The 15,918-nt window shown below is 39.4% G+C and overlaps 1 protein-coding gene, 1 non-coding gene and 1 pseudogene across 4 annotated transcripts in view; 2 read left to right on the top strand and 1 right to left on the bottom strand.

The window, feature by feature from the left end:
- FOXD2 (forkhead box D2) overlaps window positions 1-15,918 on the bottom strand; it is a 135,608-nt gene that overhangs the window by 52,718 nt on the left and 66,972 nt on the right. The window lies entirely within an intron of this gene.
- On the top strand, window positions 8,403-8,511 carry LOC119528298. Its single transcript, XR_005215613.1, has one exon. It is a non-coding gene; the product is annotated as a U6 spliceosomal RNA (small nuclear RNA).
- LOC119528299 lies at window positions 11,423-11,516 on the top strand (annotated as a pseudogene).

Genomic DNA, 15,918 nt, shown 5'->3' on the forward strand with positions numbered 1-15,918 from the left:
GTCTTTGTCACCTCTGTATTCCCTTCCAAGAACCATACCTGCCACACAGTAGGTATTCAATAAAGATCTGTTTAATTGCTAAATTTGTTCATTGAGCTATTTACCCATTCATTCACTCAGCAAAGAATCTCTGTGCCAGGTCTTAAGCATTCCCCTCACTCAACCAAAGAAGAGGGTCTCTCTTGCTTAGGCTTCACTGTTTAAAATCCCAGATAAATCAGAACTACTTTAAATCTATGGCTGCCCAACTTCAACAGGCCTCAAAACTTCCAGGAAATACAACTGTTTCTCTGCTCCTTCTTTTGCTCCCCCCAGTGGCTGCTCAAACTTTCCCACCTCGCCTCAGAACCTCCAACCATCCTCCTCCTCTCTTCCTCCCTTGCAACAGGTGATCTTCTCAGAGAAATCAACTTTCTGCCACAAAACCTACACACTTTGTGCTGCTGCTGTGGAAAACAGTTTGGCAGTGTCTCTAAAAGTTAAACATAGAACTACCATATGACATGGCAATCCTACTTCTAGGTATAACCACAAAAGAATTGAAAGCAAGGAGTCAAACAGATATTTGTACACAAATGTTCATAGTAGCATTATTCACAAGAGCCAAAGGTGGAAGCAACCCAAATGTCCATCAGCAGATGAAGGGATAAACAAAATGTGGTATATATCCATAAATGGAATATCATTCAGCTGTCAAAAGGAATTAAGTTCTTATGTATGCTACTACATCATGTTGAGTGAAATAAGTCAGATATGAAGGGACAGATATTGCATCATTTCACACATATGAAATAGCGAGAATATGCAAACACATAGAGACAGAAAGTAGAAAATAGGTTATCAGGAGCAGGGGGAGGAAGAATGGAGAGTTAACACATAATGGAGACAGGTTTGGAGTAATAGAAAAGTTCCGGTAATGGATGATGGTGAGGGTAGCACAACACTGTAAGTGTGATTAATCCCACTAAATTGTATGCTTGGGAGTGCTTGACCTGGGAAAGTTCATGTTGTATATATGTTTTCACAATTCAAAGAGAGAGAGAGACAAAAGTGACAATAACAACTAAAACAATTCATGATCCCAGAACAGATCTAATAATGGAAGAGAAAATGCCCAGAGAAAATGCCCAAAAGGTCATTATTGGGACATATGGAAAATTTGGAATATAGGATTTTAAAACTTTTTACAAAGCTGCTATAATCAAAGCAACATGGTACTGGCACAAGGACAGGCATACAGACTAATGGAATCAAACTGAGAGTTCGGAAATCAACCCTCACAACTACAGCCAATTGATTTTTGACAAGGGTGCCAAGACCACTCAATGGGAAAAGAATAGTCTCTTTAACAAATGCTGCTGCGAAAACTGGATACCTACATGCAAAAGGATGAAAGTGAATCCTTATCGCACACATCAAAAGATAACTCAAAATGGATCAAAGATCTAAATATAAGAATGAAAATAATAAAACTCTTAGAAAAAAACATAGAGAAACATCTTCAGGACCTTATGTTAGGCAATGATTTCTCAGAATTTACAACAAAAGCACAAGTCACAAAATAAAAAATAGACAAATAGGACCTCGTCAAAATTAAAAATGTCTGTTCATCAAAGGACTTTACCAAGAAAGTAAAAAGACAATCTACAGAATGGAAGAAAAAATTTGAAAAACATATCTGACAAGGATTAACAATCCATAATGTATAAAGAACTCTCACAACTCAGCAACAAAAAGCCAAACAATCCAATTCAAAAATGGGCAAAAGATTTGGACAGACATTTCTCCAAAGAAGATATATGTATTAGTTAGGGTTCTCAAAGGAAACAAAATCAATGAGAGATATCTATGAATATAAGATTTATAAAAGTGTCTCACGCAACTGTGGGTATACACGAGTCCAAATTCCGTAGGGCAGGCAGCAAATTGACAGCTCCAATGAAGATGTTTGATGAACTCCTCAGGAAACGAACTGGCAACTTCGACGAACTCCTCAGGAAACGCTTTCCGGGACAGCCAAAGGAGAAGTGAACGTCCTCTATCTGTCTTGCTTACAAGTCTTCAACTGATTGATTGGATTAAATCTAGCCAACTGCTTTCTCTCATTGTGGAAGACACACCCTTCATTGAAGTCATCAGTCACAGCTGCAGCCAATTGACTGATGACTTAATAAACCAGCCTGTTGGTTTATTAACCAGCCACAAATGTCCTCACAGCAACAGTTAGGCCAGTGCTTGCTTGACCAGACAGCTAGGTACTATCACCTGGCCAAGCTGACACATGAACCTAACCATCACAATATACAAATGGCCAAAAAGCACATGAAAAGATGCTCAACATCATTAGCCATTAGGGAAATGCAAATCAAACCACAATGAGATACCATTTCACACCTACTGGAAAATAGAAAATAACAAGTGCTGGATAGGGGATGGGAAGTTAACACTTAAAATGTACAGGGTTCCTATTTGGAATGATGGAAATGATTTTGTAATAGATGGTGGTGATGGTAGCAAAACATTGTAAAAGTAACTAATACTACTGAATTATAAATTAAGTGTGGTTAAAAGGAAAAATTTTAGGCTGTATATTTGTTACTAGAATAAAAGAATTTTAAAAACATAGGTCTGTACAACACAGTGAACCCTAATGTATACTATGGATTACAGGTTGTATAATTTTAATAATATTCTTTCACCAGTGATAACAAAGATACCACACTAATGTAAAGTGTTAATAATAGGGAAAACTGTATGTGTGAAGAAGAGGTATATGGGAACTCTATTTTCTGTATTTTTCTGGAAACCTATAACTTGTCTAATAAAAAAAAAGTAAAAGAAAATTTAATTTAAATTTCTTGAACTTGATAACTCTACTTAATGTGGTTACATACATGAAGATACTATTCTTAGGAAAGGCACATAGAAGTATACAGATGTACATAGAAGTTCTATTTCACAGAATGTACATAGAAGTTCAAGGCATATGATGTATTCAAATTATGCTCAAATGTTTAGGAAATAGATTAGATAGATAGACAGTAGATTAGATAGATGGATAGATAGATAGATAGATAGATAGATAGATAGATAGAAAAGAAAAAAAGGAAAGGGCAAATATGACAAAACATTATAAGCTGGTGTATCTGGGCATCTGAGTAGGACTTATGTTCAAGTTTCTGTATACAGTTTGTATTATTTTTGCAACTGTCCTGTAAGTTTGAAATTATTTCAAAAAAAAGTTAAAAAAAAAAGCCTATACATTTACCTGTGCCTCCTCCAAACGTTGACTCCTTCCCTCCAAATATAATGACAAAGAGGATCCCTCCTATATGAGGTCAAGCCCCCCTCTTGATCCCACCCCTCCCACCGCCCCAGATTGCTACCCACTGATTCTCCTCTCTTCTGTCCATGTCTACCACCTCGGTGTTTCCCACCGACTGATTCACTAGATTGATTAATCTGGAGTGTTGAGTCCAGCAGTTTTAAAAAAATAAAATAGGATAGAAAATATTGAAGTGCCTCACACTTAGTTCAGGAAGTCATGAAACTTTTGTTTCAGTTGCGTGTAGGTATCCTGGGTCAGGAAGGAAAACCTGTCTCACTGTGGGTTCCAGTTTGGAAGCCCACCTTCCCCTTTCTGCCACCTCCTTCCTATCAGTGGTCAAACACAATTAAGAATATCGCAAACAAACCAACCAACCACCTCTCCCTTGAGCCTGCATTCCCCTCCAGCTACTGCACCTCTTCTTCCCAACCACTCCCCAAATCTCTTCACAAGCAATCTTCCTTGAAGAGTTGTCTCCACACAGTATGAACAATATGTACATATCATCACCTCCCATTCTGTGCAAATCAGAGCACCCCTGACCCCACCGAGTCCAAGGCCACCAGCTGCCAAGTCTGATTGCCACTCCGGGCCTCACCCACAGGGCTTGCTGGGGACAGAGGCTATGGGCCAGGCCCCTGCTGAAGAACTCTCTCTCCTTGGTTCCCACGGCCTCAGCTCCTCCTGCTCCTACCTCTGCCTTCTTGGTCTCCTCTCTGGGTGCTTCTGTTCCGGCCCAGATTTGGTGTTGGGGTTCTTCAGGGCTCATCTTAGCCCCGCTTTTCTTCTCACTCTCCCCTCAGTAATGGCAGCTTTGAGGTCCACAGGCTGAGGCTTGCCAGCTTGGCTTCTCCATCGCAGCTCTCTTGCCAGACCCCAGACACATCTACCTTCTGGTCTCTCAAGCCTACAACCTTGGCGCTGTTCCACAGTTCCCTCCTATCCTACACACCCAAGTGGAGTCCTGCTTCCTCCTGCATCCTTTCTAATGTCCCCAGTCTTTGTATCAGCAGCTCCACTCACCACATTGCCCAAACCAGGCACAGGGCATCATTCTTGACTCTCCCATCTCCCGGCTGTCCAGTCACTTCCTCCAGACATCTCCCTTTGTAGCCCTTCACTTCTCTCCGCCTTGCCACTGCTCTCAGAGTCAGAGCTATAATCATTTTCTTGCCTCAATTACTCCCAGATTCTTCTAACTAAGGCGTCTCCAATGCATCCTTCAAATAGGACCATGTCACTCGCTGCTTTAAACCCTCTCCATCTCCTCTCAGCTTCTGGAATACAGTCCAGGCTCTCATACAGGCCCTGAAAGCTCTACCCAATCCTGACCGCACCCCCCACCCATCTTCAGCCCCTTTAATTGTATGCTCCCACCCTGACTGCTGCTCCTTGGGCTGGGTGGCCCGTGACCAGCCAGCCCCTCAACATGCTCGGCCTCCCTAAATGCTCTCACTCTCAGGTTCCTCCAGCCAAGGCTGGGCTGACCCAGGGCACCCCAAGCTCACATTCAAAGACTCAGGCCGGGCCCAGCTGCTCGGCCCATAAATGGGGATTAGGCACCCCCCTTTGAGGCAAGCGGGTGGGCTTTGAGAAGTGTTGGTTTGGTATAGATTTTATGGCCGGATCACATTTCGTCATCAGACCCCTCTCCGAAGCCAGCCAAGGGCAGGTCAGGGGCAGGGGAATGGGAACTTGAGCTGCTCATCAGTCCAGAGCACAGAGCTGCTGGCACAAGGAGCCGTGGCTAGAAACAGTGAGCTTGCATTCCAGCCTTCCCTCTGCCACCCACCCGCTGGGTGACTCTGGGCACATCCTTCCATTCTCTGGGCAATGACCTGTAAAATGGGGGCCCTGGACTAGGGGAGCTCTCAGGCCAATTCCATTTCAGGGAGCCCAGGCCCTCTGGAAACCATCACCCTTCCTAGAAGCCTGCACGGCTATCACATGCTTATACATCCATGGATCAGGGTTGTCAGATAAAATACAGGATGCTCAGTTACATCTGAATTTCAGATAAATAACAAATAATTTTAGTATAAGTGTGCCCCAAATATTGCAGAGACATACACTTACATTAAAATATTATTCATTGTTTATCCAAGATTCAAATTTCACTGGGTATCCCATACTTTTATTTGCTAAATCTGGTAACCCTACCTTGGATGCAGTGGAGTTTACAGGGCTATGGCCTTGTGGTCTATCTAAGCAGAACAGGTCAGGTTTTAACAGGTTAACTTGCCTTGGGGAAATCATCAAGTTAGGCAGAGATCTGCAGTCAAGGCCTGTACAGATTTTGTGGATGTGTGCTCCAGGCAAAGGGATGAGCACAGGCCTTGAGCTGGGATGTGGCTGGGAATGTTCCAGGAAAGGCTGATGGGGGCCCATGTGTAGGGTGTAGACTGGAAGTGGCCAGAGATACAGATGGAAAGAGCAACTGGAGTCAGACCTCTCCATGTCCAGTCCCTGCTGCCATTAACATTAGGAGAGGGTCCTCAGAGGAGGGTCTGAGTCGAAACAGGATCACTGCCAGAGACTGGGCACGCAAGGAGCAGGATCCATCCTCCCTGAGATTAAAGTAAGGGAGACTGTCATGGCCTGGGAAGAGGAGTCTCCAGGATCCAGCCAGGAAATTTGGACTCAGACCTGTTTTCTGTACAGAATAAACAACAAATCCCAGTTAGTGGATGGCAGCTCCTGGGCTGTCATTCTTATCAGGTACTCTGTAAATGCTGTGCGTTTGGTACCAGATGACCCCACCTCAAAGAGTCCTCCTGGAGCTGGGGGCATTTCTTACCCATTGGGAACCCAAATATAACACAGCAACAACAGCTGGCAGATGCCCACCCCCTATCAGCTGTGCTACTGCTCCCTCCTTCTTTTGTCCCATATCAATGAGAAGTAAATCACCAGGAAGAATATTATGGATGTGAGAGCATTTCAGGGATGCAGTGAAAATTATCTAAGGGTGAGGGGCTACTTTTTAAGAGCCCCTACAAGATCCAGTTACATTCAATGAATGGATAAATAGAGTGTGGTGTATACATATGATGGAATATTGTTCAGCCATAGAGAGGAGTGAAGTCCTGATACATGCAGCAACATGGATGAACCTTGATGCCATGTTGAGTGAAATGAGCCAGATACAAAGGTATTGTATGATCCCACTGATTAGAAATGATTGGAATAATCAAACTTATGGAGTCAGAGCCTAGAATGTAGGTTACTGGGGGATGAGGTGGGGATGGGCGATGGCAAGTTAAGGCTTAGAATGCACAGAGTTCCTGTTTGGAATGATGGAGATGTTTGGTGATGGATGGTGGTGATGGTGGTACAATATAGCAGCACTGAGTTATATGTCTGAATGTGATTAGGAAGGAAAATGTTAGATTGTATATATAGTAATGGAATAAAAATTTTTGAAAAAGGATCTTTGGAAGAACATCTTCTTGACCAAAAGGGGGATGTGAAATTAAATAAGTTTCAGTGGCTAAGAGATTCCAAAAGGAGCCGAGAGGTCACTCTGGTGGGCACTCTTACGCATATATATAGATAACCCTTTCTAGGTTCTAATGAATTGGAATAGCTAGCAGTGAATACCTGAAACTGTCAAGCTACAACCCAGAACCCTCAAATCTTGAAGATGACTGTATACAAATGTAGCTTATGAGGGGTGACAATGTGATTGGGAAAGCCATGTGGCTCACACTCCCCTTTGTCCAGTGTATGGATGGATGAGTAGAAAAAAGGGGGCCAAAAAGAAAAAGCACCCGGTGATCTTTTTTACCTTAATTGTTCTTTTTCACTTTAATTTTTATCCTTATTACTTTTGTGTGTGTGGTAATGAAAATGTTCAAAAATTGATTTTGCTGAAGGATGCACAACTATATGGTGGTACTGTGAACAATCGATTGTATGCTTTGTATGACTGTATGGTATGTGAATATATCTCAATAAAATTGAATTATTAAAAAAAAAGGAACCTTGGAATTGAGCCCTCTACCACGGGATTTGCCCTTGGGAAGACGGTTGCTGCAAAGGAGAGGCTAGGCCTCCCTGTAATTGTGCCTAAGAGCCTCCTCCTGAGTGCCTCTTTGTTGCTCAGATGTGGCCCTCTCTCTCTAGCTAAGCCAACTTGAAAGGTGAAATCACTGCCCTCCCCACTATGTGGGATCAGACACCCAGGGGAGTGAATCTCCCTGGCAACGTGGAATATGACTCCTAGGAAGGAATGTAGACCCGGCATCGTGGGATGGAGAACATCTTGACCAAAAGGGGGATGTGAAAGGAAATGAAATAAGCTTCAGTGGCAGAGAGATTCCAAAAGGAGCCGAGAGGTCACTCTGGTGGGCACTCTTATGCACAATATAGACAACCCTTCTTAGGTTCTAATGAACTGGGGTAGCTGGTGGTAGATACCTGAAACTATCAATCTATAACCCAGAACCCATGAATCTTGAAGACAACTGTATAAAAATGTGGCTTATGAGGGGGGACAGTGGGATTGGGGGGGCCATGGGGATCACACTCCCCTTCGTCTAGTTTGTGGATGGATGAGTGGAAGGGTGGGGGAAGGAAACAAAGAAACAAACAGACAAGGGCGCCCAGTGTTCTTTTTTACTTTAGTTGCCTTTTCACTTTAATTATTATTCTGGTTATTTTTGTGTGTGTGGTAATGAGGGTGTCGGGGATTGATTTTGGTGATGAATGTACAACTATGTAATGGTACTGTGAACAATCGAATGTATGATTTGTTTTGTATGACTGTGTGGTATGTGAATATATCTCAATAAAATGAATATTAAAAAAAAGGATCCTTGGAGATGCACTATACCAACCATGGTTAAACCATGGACTTTGGTTAATGGTACAGTTATTAAAATGTGCTATCATCAATTATAGCAAGTGTTCCACACCTATACAAGGTGTTGGGGTGATGTATGGGAATCCTGTATTTTATGTGTGATTGTTCTTTAGCCCACAACCCTTCTAATAAAGAAAAAATCCAGTGACATGATTACTTCATGTCATTCTCACAGGAACTCTAGGAGGTGGGTATTAAATCCTCATTTTAGTGTTCACTTTGGCACCACATATACAGAGAAATTGTGATGATACAGAGAAGATTAACATGGCCCCTTTGCAAAGATGACACACAAATTCATGAAGCATTTCATATTTTCATGATTCCTGACATGTTTTTTCTATCATTAATGCAAACAAAATGTTTCACTAATAAAAAAAAAAAACCTATGGTTTATATGGAAAAAACCCATTTTAGAGATGAGAAAACTGAGGTTCAGAGAAGGAAAGTCCCTTGCTCAGGGTCCTTAACTAATAGTAGGGAGAGGCCAGGTATAAAATTCAAGAGCTCTTTTCTTTACACAAGACTGTATCTATGGATGAAAGCAGCAAAGCCCAAGCCCAGTGCCCACATGGGTCTATGCAGGCACCCCTACTCCTGATGGACCCACCAAGCTCAACAGGTACCAAACCTCCCACCACTGGTCAAACGGGCCTTGGAACTCATCTTGCCTCCAAGACACACAGATGCCTCTTTTCTAAGAAGGAAGACGTAGTGCATGGTGCTCTAAAAACACTGGGGATTTCAGAAACCTTGGATCCAATCTCAAATTCTCCAGTTCTTGTCTACATGGTTTCAACTTTCTGAGCCTGGGCTTCCTCATCTTAAAAATGAGAATAACAATGCCTTCCTCCCAAGAATGTCATGAATGGCCAATGCAATCATGTGTAGGAAAATGCTTTCTAAATTGGAAAGTATGGCGCCAACCTGTTTTTATTATTTCACTGTCTGAATCACAGACTAGCCACATCATCCTACAAACTTAAAAGCTTTTCCTAGTTTAAATCTCTCAAACTCATGGGGAAGGTGGTGGTCTGACAGGTAAGTCTAGTTCACAGCTGATTTGCAAGGCAGGACTGACTGGTGCCACTTAATTCATTTTTGCAAACATTTGCTAATCTCTTCTGTGTTGGACCCTGTACTCAGCAGTGGTGAATAAAGAGTCCTTGCCCTTGGACAGGTGGCCAGTGGGGATGATAGAGACACACAGTCATGATGCAGTACAATCAGGGCTGTGCTAGGAGAAGGGTGAAATGAACTTGTCTGAAGTTTGGAGAAGGCTGTTAGGTAAGGCTTCTAAGAAGGGGATGTATGTACAGGGTCTTAATTCATTTATTCCTTCATTAACAAATATTAAGAGCTTTTCTAAAGTATTGGGGATACAGCAGTAAACAAAACAGATAGTCTCTACCTTAATGAAGCTTAGTTGAGACAGATAATAAAAATATGAGCAAATAAGTTATAACATAATAAATAGGAGGTGTTATGAAAAAAATAAGGCAGGGTAAAGGGGTAGAGACTGGTAGGGGCCAAGGAGCTGGTCTATATGGATTGATCAGGGAAGGACTCTAAGAAAATGAGCACAGATCTAAGTAGTATGAGAGTGTGAGGACTGAATGATAATGAAAACACAACATAAAGCTTGTGGGATGCAGCAAAAGCAGTGCTTAGATAAAACTGTATAATTTTAGAGGTTTATATTAAGAATAATTTTAAATTAATGATCTAAATTTCCATCTTAAGAATCTAGAAAAAGGAGAACAAAGAAAGTAGAAGGAAAGAAATATTAAAGACAATAGTGTAACTCATTGAAATAGAAAACTATAAAGAAGAAATCAATTAAACCAAAAGCTGGTTCTTTGAAGAAACTACTAAAATTGACAAATCCCTAGCTAGATTAATCAAGAAAATAAAAAGAAAACACAAGTCACCAATATCAGGAATTAAAGGAGACATTACTACAATCCTACAGAACACTAAAATGATATGAGAATATTATGAACAGTTTTATGCTAACTAATTGAACAATTTAGAAGAAATAAACAAATTCCTTGAAAGACACAAATTGCCAATACTGACAGAAGAAGAAATAGAAAATCTGAATACCACTATATCTTAAAGAAATTGAATTCATAATTTAAAAAATTCCCATATATAAAACTCTAGGTCCAGATGTTTCCAATGATGAATTCTATCAGATATTTAATGAATAAATAATACAAAATTTAAATAAATTCTTTCAGAAAATACAGGAGGAAGGAACATTTCCTAACTCATTAGATGAGGTTAGTATAACCTTGACACCAAAACCAAACAATGGCATTGAGAGAAAAGAAAATTACAGATCAACATCCCTCATGAACAGAGAAAAAAAAAATCCTTAAATTATTTTCAAATCAAATACAGCCATATTTAAAACAAAAAACAGGTTACAAACAAGTGTAGTTTATCTCAGGATGCAAGGTTGGCTTAACACTCAAATGTTAATCAATGTAATTTTCCACATTAATAGAATAAAGGAGAAAAATCAAATGGTCATTTCAGTGGCTGCTGAAAAATCATTTGATAAAATTCAACATCCATTCATAATAAAAACTTTCGGCCATCTAGGGATAAAGGGAACTTTCTCAATCTTGTAAAAAAATCTGTGAAAAATCTACAACTAACATCATACTTAATGATTAAATATTAAACCCTTCTCCCCTAATATCCAGAACAAGACAAGGATGCCACTCCTACCATTTCAATTTAATACTGCAGTGGTGATACTAGCCAATGGAATAAGACAAGAAAAAGAAATGAAACTCATAAAAAATTGGAAAGGAAGAAGTATAATTGTTTTTATTCACTGATGAAACAATGTTGAACATGGAAAATCCTAAAGAGTACACCAAAAATTATTAGAACTAGTAAATGAATTTAGCAACAATTCAGGATATAACATCAATATTAAAAACCAATTTTTTGCTTTATGGTTAATACTTTTTATGTCCTAAGAAATTTTTGTCTACTCTAAAGTCATGAATATATTATCCTATATTTTCTTCTAGAAGTTTTATAGCTCAGCTTTTAAGTTTACATCTATAATCCACTTTTAATTAATTTTTTTTTTTTGTATTGAGTGAGGTCATGGTTGAGGTTCAATTTCTCCCATAAGGACATCCAGGTTCTAGCACTATTTGTTGAAAAGACTTTCATTTCCCTATTGTATTGGTCAAAATCAATTGATGGTGCTCACTTCAGCAGTACATATTCTAAAATTGGAATGATACAGAGAAGATTAGCATGGATGATATGTAAATTCATGAAACATTCCATATTTTTCTGCACAAAAACAAACAGAACAGATCAAGATTCCTGGAGAAGGAAGAGAGGAAAGGAAGATTTTTCCTAGAGGTGAAACAATTACACAAAAAGTGAAATCTTAAAAATTGTACCTCATATCAAGGGCAAGAATCAGATGAAGAAGAGGTGAGAAAATGTGATCAGCTAAACACGGGCTATTCTAAAGGACTAGAATAAGTTAGACCAAGCAACAAGGAAGAGCCTTAACACAAAGTCAATCAACCATAAAACCCTAGACAAGAGGGAGAAACTGACCTCCAGAATTAACTCATAAAGATAACCAGATGCCTAGACATCAGGAAAAAAATTACAAGCCATACTAAGAAATAGGAAGATATGGCTCAGTCAAGGAAACAAATGAAAACTTCAGGGGAGACACAGAATTTGGAACAACTAATTAAAGAAGTTCAAACAAATCTTCTAAATCAATTCAAGGACATGATGGAAAATAGGCATAAAGAGATAAAGGATATTAAGAACACAATATACGAGAATAAAGAAGAACTTAAAAGTATAAACAAAACATAAAAAAAATGGGAATTAAAGGCACAACAGAGGAGGTTAAAAATACACTAGAGGTGTACAACAGCAGATTTGAACAGTCAGAAGAAATAAACAGTGAACGAGAAGATGGGACAATTGAAATCATACAATCTGAAGGATAGATAGAGAAAAGAATAGAAAAAATTAAGCAGTGTCTCAGGAAAATGAGTGACAGCATGAAGTACACAAACATATGGTTTGTGGGCGTCCTAGAAGGAGAAGACAAGGGAACAGGGGAATAAAGAATATTTGAGAAAATAATGGCCGAAAATTTCTCAACTCTTATGAAAGACATAAACAAACATGTCCAAAAAGCACAATTTACTCCAAACAGAATAAATTCTAACAGATCTACTCCAAAATACATATTAATCAGAATTTCAAATCCAAAACATAAAGAGAGAATTCTGAAAGCAGTAAGAGAAAAGCAATTCATCATACACAGGGGGATCCTCAATAAGACTAAGCTCCGATTTCTTATCAGGAACCATGCAGGCAAGAAGGCAGTGGTAGGATATATTTAAGGTACTGAAAGAGAAAAAATGCCAGCCAAAAATTCTTTATCCAGCAAGACTGTCCTTCAAAAATGAGGGGCAGTTTAAAATATTCACAGATAAACAGAAACAGAGTTCGTCAACAAAAAGACCTGTCCTACAAGAATTACCAAAGGAAGTTCTGCAGGTTTAAAGGAAGAGACAGTGACTTGGAGTAGTGTGAAGAAATGAAGATCTTTGGTAAGGATAACTAAAAGGGTACATACAAAACCCAGTAGTACTATATCCTCAATATACAACCCTAGTCTTTAATTCCTATAAAAGTCAGAATACAGTTGAACAAGAAAAAGGCATATTTCCTGAGAATGGACATGAGTGGGATATTGGAATATTACTTGGCCATAAAAAGGAATGAAGTCCTGATGCTTGTGACAACATGGATGAACCTTGAAGACATTATGCCAAGTGAAATAAGCCAGACACAAAAGGACAAATATTGTATGATCTCACTGATACAAACTAATTATAATAAGCAAACTCATAGAGTTAGAATCTAGAATATAGATTACCAGGGGATAGACTAGGGGTAAGAGAATGGGGAGTTGATGCTTAATTTGTACAGAATTTCTATTTACGTTAACTGTAAAGGTTTAGAAATGGATGGTTGTGATGGTAGCACATTATCCTGAGTGTAATTCACAGCACTGAATTATATAGGTGAACATGGTTAAAAGAGGAAACTTTGGGTCATATATGTTACCAGAATAAAAATTAAATGATAAAATACAGGATCATATAACACAATGAACCGTATTATAGAAGATGGACTATTATTAAGAATACAGGTCTAAGAATGTTCCTTCATTAATTATAACAAATGTATGACACTAATACAGGTGTTAATAATAGGGTGGTATATGGGGGAAAAATACACCTTACATAAACCATGGACGATAGTTAATAGTACTATCTTAATAATCTTTCATCAACTGTAACAATGGTAACTACTGTTCAAAAAATAGTACAATTAAAAAAAAATGCTATCATCGATTGTAACAAATGTTCCACACAAAAACCAGGTGGTGGCTATGGGCTGCTGTAGGGGAATCCTATATTTTATGAATGATTGTTCTATAAGCCCAAACTTCTCTAATAAAAATTATTTTAAAAAATCAATTGATGATATGAGTGGGATCTATTTCTGGACTTTGTGCTATTCCATGAGTCTGTTTGTCTATCCTCATGCCAATTCCAACCTTTCTTTATTATTATAATTTTATGGTAACTCTTGAAATCAGATAATCTTAAGCCTTCTGCTTCTGTTTTTTTCCTACAAGGAAAAAATTGTTTTGGCTATTCTAGGTCAATTGCAATTTCCATATAAATTCTTCAGAAAAGGCTGTTGTAATTTCAATTAGGATTGCACTGGGAGAATAGACATCTTAACAATACTATGCCTACTGATCCAATAACATGACATGTCTCTCCATTTACTTAGACTCTTTTAATTTCTTGCAGCAATGTTTTGTAGCTTTCAGTATAGAAGTCTTCCATACATTTTTTTGTCCATCAAAATAAATTAATAAGAAATCAATAGGCAAAAATATATATATTGTGAATACATAAATCATTCCTAAAACTGAATAGTAAAATTACAAATAATCCAATAAAAACTGAACAAATACTTGAACAGACACTTTATAAATACGAAAATGGTCAGTAGTACATGTAAAAGTGCTCAATGTCATTAATCATCTGTAAATGCAAATTAAAACTACAAAGTGATACAACTAGAATGACTAAATGAAAATGACTGAAAACAGCAAATGTTGGTGAGGATATGGAGCAACTAAAACACTCATACATTGCTGGCAGGAATGCAAAATGGGTACAACCACTTTGGAAAACGATTTGGCCATTTCATAAAGTCCAAAATACATTTACTCTGTGACCCAGCAATTCCACTCTCAGGTATTTACCTGAGAAAAAGGAATACATAAGTCCACAAAAAGATGTGTACAAGAAGTAGCCCCAAACTAAAAACAACACAAATAAATGAATAAACAAAATGTGATATAACCATAAAATGGAATACAACTCAGCAGTAACAAAAAAGCAAACTACTAATCTACCAAAACATAGATGAAGCTCGAAAACATTGTGCTGAGCAAAAGAAACCAGACACAAAAGAATACACACTGTCTGGCTCCGTTTACATGAAGTTCAAGATCAGGCAAAAACTAATCAACAATGAAATCAAAATCTATAGAAATCAAAACAGTGGTTGCCTCTGGAGGGTAAGATTAATTGGGAATAGTAATGAGGGAGCTTTCTAGGGTGATGGAAATGTCCTGTGTCTTCAATGGGGTGATGAATACATGGATTTGTGCATTGGTTCAAATTCATCAAACCACACCTAATTATGTAAAATATGCCTTAATATTTAAACTTTTAAAAATTGTGATGAGATCCATGAAAAGGGGACAAAGGGAACACCTGAGGAGCCAGGGACAGGTGGGACTACTGATGCCCAGGGCCCAGGGAAGGCTGCAGAGGAGCTGGCATCTGCACTGAGCCTTGAAAAGTGGGCAGGATCCAGGTGGGAGAGCTGTGAGAATCTGAAGAGATGTCAGATGTGAAGGAACTTAGGGAGGTACTATCTGTAAGAGATTGCTCAGCTCAATCACTGATGCCAAGCACAGAGCAAAGGAAGAAAGACGAGAATAAGCATTTGGGGAGGGGGGTTGGTTTGAGGTGCGACCATGGAGCGCTGCGTGACTGGAGAGAGACGGGTGTCAGGGCCAGGTCTTGAAGACTGCAGGCTTGGGGGCGTTCAGCAACATGCCAGGGGTAGGCTTAGCACCTAGCCTACTGCCGAGTACACAGAAATCACTCCATAAATGTTTGTTGAATGAATGAAATATAAATAAATGCGCTGCTAACAAGTCTGAGGCTAAACAATAGCTTGGAGCCCCAGAGAAGACCCCGGGCTGGCTCAGGTTCACCCTGAAGAGCAGCCAAGTGCAGTCCTGGAGTGCTGAACTTGGACACATTCTATCACGCAGCTCCAGCCGCCCTGGGGGCACTGTATAACTTTATTGTAAGCCCGTGCAATAACACAGGCAAATGGAATAACAATGTAAAGTTGGCTTTAATTAAAATGCAGGGTGTTTGCCTCTCCCTCCTTTTCGTCTTGAGTCACGGCAGCCTGCTGAGCTCTGCAATCAGAGGAACGTTTCCAGAGCGGGAGGCAACCCCCACTTCTCCCCTACTTACGAGGTTCGTGAACATTTAAGCAGCCCCTCCGCCTCCCCAGCCTCCACCACATTCTCTTCTTATGAGCC

The sequence above is a fragment of the Choloepus didactylus genome, chromosome 2 (genome assembly GCF_015220235.1).
Source record: "Choloepus didactylus isolate mChoDid1 chromosome 2, mChoDid1.pri, whole genome shotgun sequence".
In the NCBI taxonomy this organism is placed as follows: Eukaryota; Metazoa; Chordata; class Mammalia; order Pilosa; family Megalonychidae; genus Choloepus; species Choloepus didactylus.